The sequence below is a fragment of the Tamandua tetradactyla genome, chromosome 18 (genome assembly GCF_023851605.1).
Source record: "Tamandua tetradactyla isolate mTamTet1 chromosome 18, mTamTet1.pri, whole genome shotgun sequence".
Taxonomy (NCBI): Eukaryota; Metazoa; Chordata; class Mammalia; order Pilosa; family Myrmecophagidae; genus Tamandua; species Tamandua tetradactyla.
The window spans coordinates 37203860-37211607 of NC_135344.1; the positions used below are offsets into that span (position 1 = coordinate 37203860).

Consider the following 7748-nt stretch of genomic DNA (forward strand, 5'->3'; position numbering starts at 1 on the left):
TTTGTGCACACGTGTAGAGCTATGGCAGCAGGTCGGCATTATGCCTTTGTGGATTGGGGGCAAATGTGACCCAGCTGCTCAGGTTAGCACTTTTTCAGAGCTGAGAAGTGTGGCTGAGGGCCATGTGCATGCATGGTTCTAGGATTGCTGTCAAGTGTGGTTCCCAGAGCTGAATGACATGACTGGGGGACTGTGCGCATCTGTGGGCCTAGGCGTGCTATAAACTGATGCTCTGAGCTTGGGGGTGGGTGGGTAGAGTGAAACTGTGTGACACTATGGGCAGGGGGTCAGGGGTAGGGTAGGTATGGAAGTTAATGCTCACAACCATTATGCACTGGCAACTGCCTGCAGGGAACAGGGAGGGGGAGGTAGTGCTTGGGAGGGCTGCAGGAGAGATGGGTTGGGCTGCACTTGGGGTGGGGCTGTGGGGCACGTATCTGAACTGGGGGCTGGTGGAGTGGGGGGCCCTGGAGCATGGGGAACAGGAACAGGTGACGGGGTTCAGGTACGTGGGGTGTGGGGTGAGTCGCCAGTCACAGGGCTGTGCTGGTAAGGGTGGCAGGCCCAAGGAACATGACCTGGCTTACTTCCTAGTCCCTGGCTCCGGTCCGTGCACTCCTGCCGGTTCCATGCCTGGCCCCACCTTTCTACCTCTTAGTTACTCGGCCTCTGCAACCAGGGCCACCCTATGTGGTGCAGAAGGCTCTCCCAGGTCAGCCGCACTCCTGAATCGCCACCTCGGTTGCTCTCCTGTCCCTTCTCTAACTTTTCCATGGAGCAGGATAATCTTCAGCTACTCTGTTTGGCCATCTTCCTGGAAGTCTCTATTTATTTATTGATTTTTAAATTATATTTTATTATTGCTCAGTTTATGTAATTTTTTTTTTTGACATGGGCAGGCACCGGAAAATGAACCCGGGTCCTCGGACATGGCAGGCAAGTACTCTTACCTGCTGAGCCACCGTGGCCCTATTTATTTATTTTTAACCCTTATTTTTTACTCATCTGTCAATATCGTAGCTAAAAGGAGCATCAGACACAAGGTTTTCACAATCACACAGTCACATTGCGAAAGCTGTATCATTATACAATCATCTTCAAGAAACATGGCTACTGGAACACAGCTCAGTAGCTGTTTCAGGCACTTCCCTCTAACCTCTCTAATACACCTTAAACTAAAAAGGAGATATCTGTTTAATGCGTAAGAATAACCTCCAACATAACCTCTTGACTCTGTTTGAAATTTCTCAGCCACTGACACTTTATTTTGTCTCATTTCTCTCTTCCCCTTTTTGGTCGGGAAGGTTTTTTCAATTCCTTGATGCTGAGTCCCAGCTCATTCTAAGATTTATGTCCCACATTGTCAGGGAGGTTTGCACCCTTGGGAATCATGTCCCACGCAGAGGTGGGGGAGGGCAGTGAGTTTGCTTGCTATGTTGGCTGAGAGAGAGATAGGCCACATCTGAGCAACCAAACCATGGGAGTGACTCTTAGGCCTAATTCTAACTAGGCTTAGTCTGTCCTTTGCCGGGATAAGTTTCATATGAACAAACCCCAAGACTGAGGGCTTGGCCTATTGATTTGACTGTCCCCACGCAGGCTCCCTTTTAAATAGACACCTCCTGTCTGCTGCTGGAACACATTAATTGTACCTAGTTATGTCTGTTTCACTGATTAGCTGCCAGACAAATCGGAATCTAATCTGCCTCATTGACAAACGCTGTCATTCATAATAGGCTTTCATTTGTTTACTAAGTGGTGTATGCCTCTTAATCATAAACTGTACCACAGATCCATCCTGCCCTGCCACCTTCAAATTGATATGACTGTTGTTCTCATTCTTGACTCCTTCCTTGGGCTTTTCATCAGCCATGGTAAGAGCTGTAGCCTCCTCAGCTGCCGCCTCACAAAAGAGGTACCAGGTCCACAATGCACGAACACACAAGCAGCACCAGGAGTGGCAGAAGTACTGTTCTAAGTATTTCTATGGCACCTGTTAGGGCCCTCATTAAGAACACTGACTATGCGTTATAGAAATGTTAATAGGCAATAACAGTTTTTGGAGAAAGCAAAATAGTCTAGAAGAAGTGTGCAGTCAACGTGTGTTTTCATTAATGGTCTTGAGTCCAAGTCTGTTAGGGCTGGTTTTTTTTTGTTGTTGTTGTTCAGGGACATCTTAATAGAAAGTTTTCACTGTTACATAATTACCAGACTCTTTGGATTTAGTAAAAAGACTTTGATACAGAAGATCCATCTTATGCTCAGTGCACATCCCGTCATAAGCAACCCAATCTTTTCAAGTCTCGGAATGCTTATTTATATGCTGAATCTTTTTCAGACATTAAAATTGTGATATGTTTGCAATTTTTATTTTCCCAGGGGATAACAGCCTTTAGGTTCAATTGAGAAAATTATAATAATTAGAAAAAATACTTTGGTTCTACCTCTTTCCTGCAACTTTGGAATCCCAGTTCCCCAAATCCTTCATGGCTCACTTAAGAAGGTTTCCCAGAGCATCTCATAGATCTTTTTTTTTTTTTATTTTGTAAGTTGCAAGTCTTTTATTTGATGGCATATTTTTCTTAATAAAAATACATATTTACCCCCTTCCATTAGCAAAACAGTTTCATCATTTCATGTATGCCTTTGGAAGTCCTTATTTTTTTTTATTAATTAAAGAAAAAAAAGAAATTAACACAACATTTAGAAATCATTCCATTCTACATATGCAATCAGTAATTCTTAACATTATCACATAGATGCATGATCATCATTTCTTAGTACATTTGCATCGATTTAGGAAAAGAACTAGCAAAACAACAGAAAAAGATATAGAATGTTAATATAGAGAAAAAAATAAAAATAATAATAATAGTAAAAAAAAGACACAAATAAACAAACAAACAAACAGACAAACAAAAAAAACCCTATAGCTCAGATGCAGCTTCATTCAGTGTTTTAACATGATTACTTTACAATTAGGTATTATTGTGCTGTCCATTTTTGAGTTTTTGTATCTAGTCCTGTTGCACAGTCTGTATCCCTTCAGCTCCAATTACCCATTATCTTACCCTGTTTCTAAGTCCTGTTGGTCTCTGTTACCAATGACATATTCCAAGTTTATTCTCAAATGTCGGTTCACATCAGTGGGACCATACACTCATAGATCTTACAGGTTCTTTTAAATAACCCACAGGGTAGTTTTCCCAGCTCTCCCCAACCTCAAGTGTAGGCATTAAAAGAACTGAAATAAAATTTGTTACTGCTGTTGATCAGTTAAGAGACAGTTTATTGAATTCTCTGGCTGACTCTATCACTCTTCAGTGAGATTGCAAGAGAAAATATCCTCATCTTGAGGTGCTTTGAAGTCTTCTTGGGGAGGTAAGTTAATTGAAGAGAAACAGAAACTAGAGAAAAGAACTAAAGATATAAGTATGTTATTAAACAGGGCTAGTTTATGTGATAAGAATGTCAAGTTTTAGAAATTCAAGATGTGAGAAGATACCTAAGGCTGTGGGTGTTGGGGAAACAGTGACTAGATGGAACTTAAACTGGAGAAAGCAATCCATGTGGCAATAAAACATGAGCAAAGATGTGGTAGAACTGGGGATGGTCAGGACAGTGAAAAGTCAGGTGGGAGAGATAATTGGGGAATCCAAAGAAAGAGATGTGTGCTGGTTTGCAAGTATTATGTATGCCAGAAAAGCCATGTTTTAACCCTGACCCAATCTTGTGAGGGTAGCCATTTCTTTTAATCCTGATTCAGCACTGTAGGTTGGAAACTATTGATTGGATTGATCTCCACGGAGATATGATACACCTACTTGTGAGTGTGGCCTTTTGATTAGATGGAGATGTGATTCCACCTATTCCAGGTGGATCTTGTTTAGTTTACTGGGATCCTTTGAAAGAGGGAATATTTGGGAGTGAGTCAGAAACAACAGAGCTGGCAGAAACTTCAGAGCTGATGTAGATGCCAACACTTGGAGTACAGAGACACATGTTTGGAGATGCTTGGGGCCCAGCAGACGTTGCCATGAGTTTTTAAGTAAGCCAGAACCTAGAGAGAGTCAAGGGAAGTCAAGAGATGAAAGCCAGCCCTGGAGAAACAAAGTGAGGTGCTCACACAGGACCAGAGGCTGAAATCAATGGAGTCCAAGAGCAAGGGATGAGCAGATAACTTCCCAGCTGACAGAGGTGTTAAAGACCCATCAACCTTACTTGAATTAAGGTATTGTTTTCCGGATGCCTTAATTTGGACATTTTTATAGGCTTAGCACTTTTAACTTGTAACTTATTAAATTCCCACTTATAAAAGCTGTTCCAGTTCTGGTATATTGTATTCCTGCAGTTTGCAAACTAAAACAAGGTGGGACAGGTCACAGTGGGGCAAACTGGAGAAGATCTTGAGGCAGAGGCCATGGGGACTTAATTGTAATGGCTGAAAGTGAAACTTTGTAGCTTTGTGAGAGGAGGGGCATTATGAAAGCAGTGTTGGAAGGAAAGATTAAGAAGAGTAACTTGGTATCAGTATGAAATTGGATTGGTAGAAGGGAGGAGAAAAAAGAGGGATGTATATTTCAGATTATTTAAAGTACAAAAGGAAATTTGGTGATTATACTGGGCATTTGTTTTGTTTTTTTTTTGCCACCCACCATTCATTTACCCCAGTTCAATGAGAGAATCCCTGATTTCCTCTGGGGAACCCCTTTCCTTTATTCTCAATCTGTGCTGCAGGTAGGCATTACCTCTCTCTCTAAGAGTGGAGCATATGATATGGGCAAACTATTTAGTGTATTCTGTGCCCCTGGCTCCAGTGAGATGAGAACATGACATCACCTGGCTATTGCTGGGCTAAAGATTTTTGTTTGACATGTTAAGGAAGAGAGGTTCTCTTATTTTTCCCTTGAGGATGATTGCCTAGAGCTGCAGGTGTTGACATATGGAGCTTGAGAATGAAACCAGTACAACAAAGGCAGAGCCAAAAAATGGAGAAAAATACAGGTCTTTTTCTAAAAAAAATTTTATTAATAAAACCAATCAACATACAATATGAACATTATTTTTTATCACATAGTAATATTCATCATCATGATTATTTCTTAGCACGTTTGCATCAACTCAGAAAAGGAAAAATAAAAGAAAACAGAAAAAAATTCATACATACCATCCCTCTTACCCCTCCCTTTCATTGATCACTAGCATTTCAATCTACTAATTTTATTTTAACATTTGTTCCCCCTATTATTTATTTATTTTTAATCCATATGTTTTACTCATCTGTCCATAAGGTAGACAAAAGAGGCATCAGACACAAGTTTTTTACAATCACACAGCCACATTGCAAAAGCTATATCATTATACAATCATCTTCAAGAAACAAGGCTACTGGAACACAGCTCTACATTTTCAGGCAATTCCCTCCAGCCTCTCTGTTATGCCTTAACTAAAAAGGTGATATCTATTTAATGCATAAGAATAACCTCCATGGATAACCTCTCGACTCTGTTTGCAATCTCTCAGCCATTGACACTTTATTTTGTCTCATTTCTCTCTTCCCCCTTTTGGTTGAGAAGATTTTGGTGCTAAGTCCCAGCTCATTCTAGGGTTTCTGTCCCAAATTGCCAGGAAGGTCCACACCCCTGGGAGTCATCTCCCACATAGAGATGGGGAGGGCAGTGAGTTTCCTTGTCGTGTTGGCTGGGAGAGAGGCCTCATCTGAGCAACAACAAAAGAGGCTCACCCCAATTCGGCTCACCCCAATCTTGGGGTTTGTTCATATGAAACTTAACCCTGCAAAGGATAGGGTAAGCCTACTTAAAATTAGACCTATGAGTCACTCCCCAGAGAACCTCTTTTATTGCTCAGATGTGGCCTCTTTCTCTCTCTCTCTAAGCCAACTCGGCAGATGAACCCACTGCCCTTACTGCCTGCATGGAACATGACTCCCAGGGGTATAAATCTCCCTGGCAGAATTGGACAGGACTCCAGACAATGAGCTCGGACTCAGCATCATGGGATTGAGAAAGCCTTCTTAACCAAAAGGGGGAAGAGAGGAATGAGACAAAATAAAAGTTTCAGTGGTTGAAAGGTTTCAGACCACTGAAACCTAGAGTGGCTAGAGGGAAGTACCTGAAATTGTTGAATTGTATTCCAGTAGCCATGATTCTTGAAGACTATTGTATCATAGCTTTTACTGTGTGACCATGTGATTGTGAAAATCTTGTGTCTGATGCTCCCTTTATCCAGGGTATGGACAGATGAGTAAAAATATAAGAACAAAAGAATACTTAAATAATAGGAAGGGTAAGGGTTAAAAAAATTGGGTAGATTGAAATACTAGTGGTCAATGAGAGGGAAGGGTAAGGGGTATAGAATTTATGAGGTTTTTTCTTTTTCTTTCTTTTTCTGGAGTGATGCAAATGTTTTAAAAATGATCATGGTAATGAATACACAACTATGTGGTGATATGGTGAGCCATCGATTGTATTCTTTGGATGGACTGTATGTGTGTGAAGACATCAAAACAAATATTTAAAAAAAAGTCTAAAAGGCTATAAAGTGAAAAATAGGTCTCCCTTCCTCTGTTATCCCTCAGTTACCCAGGTTTTTTGCCTAGAAGGAATCATTTAAAATATGTGTGTTTTCTATTTCCTCCTCAAAAAAAAGGTTAGCTTTTACTGCGCCTTGCTTTTTCTCACTTGATACTATATCCTGGTGATTGTTCCATATCAATGCATAGAGAGCTTCCTTGTTCCTTTTTTATGCTTGAATATATTTGATTGTAAAGATATATCACAGTATATTGAACTAGTTCTCTTTTGATGGAATTCAGTTGTTTCAAATCTTTTGCTATAGTATACATGCTGCTGTGAGTAACTATATGTATTTCACTATGCTTGTGGAAATATATTTGAAGGGTAAATTCCTCAACATGGAATTCAGTTTTATTGTTGGGTGTGTTTAAATTTTGATGACATGGACAAATTTGTTTTCACAGACGTTTCCCAATTTTACACGCAAGAATGCCTGTTTGCTCACACCAAGCTTTTTTAAAATGTAATTTTATTGATTGAAATATATTCACATACTATACAGTCCATATAAAGTATACAACTAATGGTTCACAGTATCATCATAATTGTGCATTCATTACCATAATCATTTTTTGAACATTTGCATTACTTCATAAAAATAAATAAGGAGAAAAAAGAAAACCCCAAACATCCCATACCCTGTTCCCCACACACCAAACTTTTTATTAGGAAAAATGGACTTAATGGCATTAGAAAATACTTATGAAGTTCTGTTAAGTTAAAAAAGAACAAGACTCAAAATTGTACAACTGTATGTGAAGAGCTTTTTTTTAAAGGTTATTAAAAAATATTTCTGAGAAATCTTCACACACATGCATTCCTTACATGATATACAATCTATGACTCACAGTATCATCACATAAGTTGTGTGTTCATTACCATGGTCATTTGCATGACTCCAGAAAAGGAAATATAAAGAAAAAATTCATACATACATACCTCGTACCCCTCCCTCTTATTGACCACCAGTATGTCCATCTACCCAATTTATTTTACCTTTGTCCCCCCTCCTTTTTTATTTATTTATTATCCATATTTTTTACTCATTTGTCCAGAAGTTAGAGCTTTAACTATGCAAATACATATTATTGGAAGAAACTGCTGAAATAATAACAGTAATCTTAAATGTACTGATCATTTATTTTATAATTG

The 7748-nt window shown here is 39.6% G+C and overlaps 1 pseudogene; it reads right to left on the minus strand.

The window, feature by feature from the left end:
- Positions 1-1539: 1539 nt before the first annotated feature.
- Positions 1540-1873, minus strand: LOC143662417 (small ubiquitin-related modifier 2 pseudogene; annotated as a pseudogene).
- Between the last annotated feature and the right edge of the window lie 5875 nt (positions 1874-7748).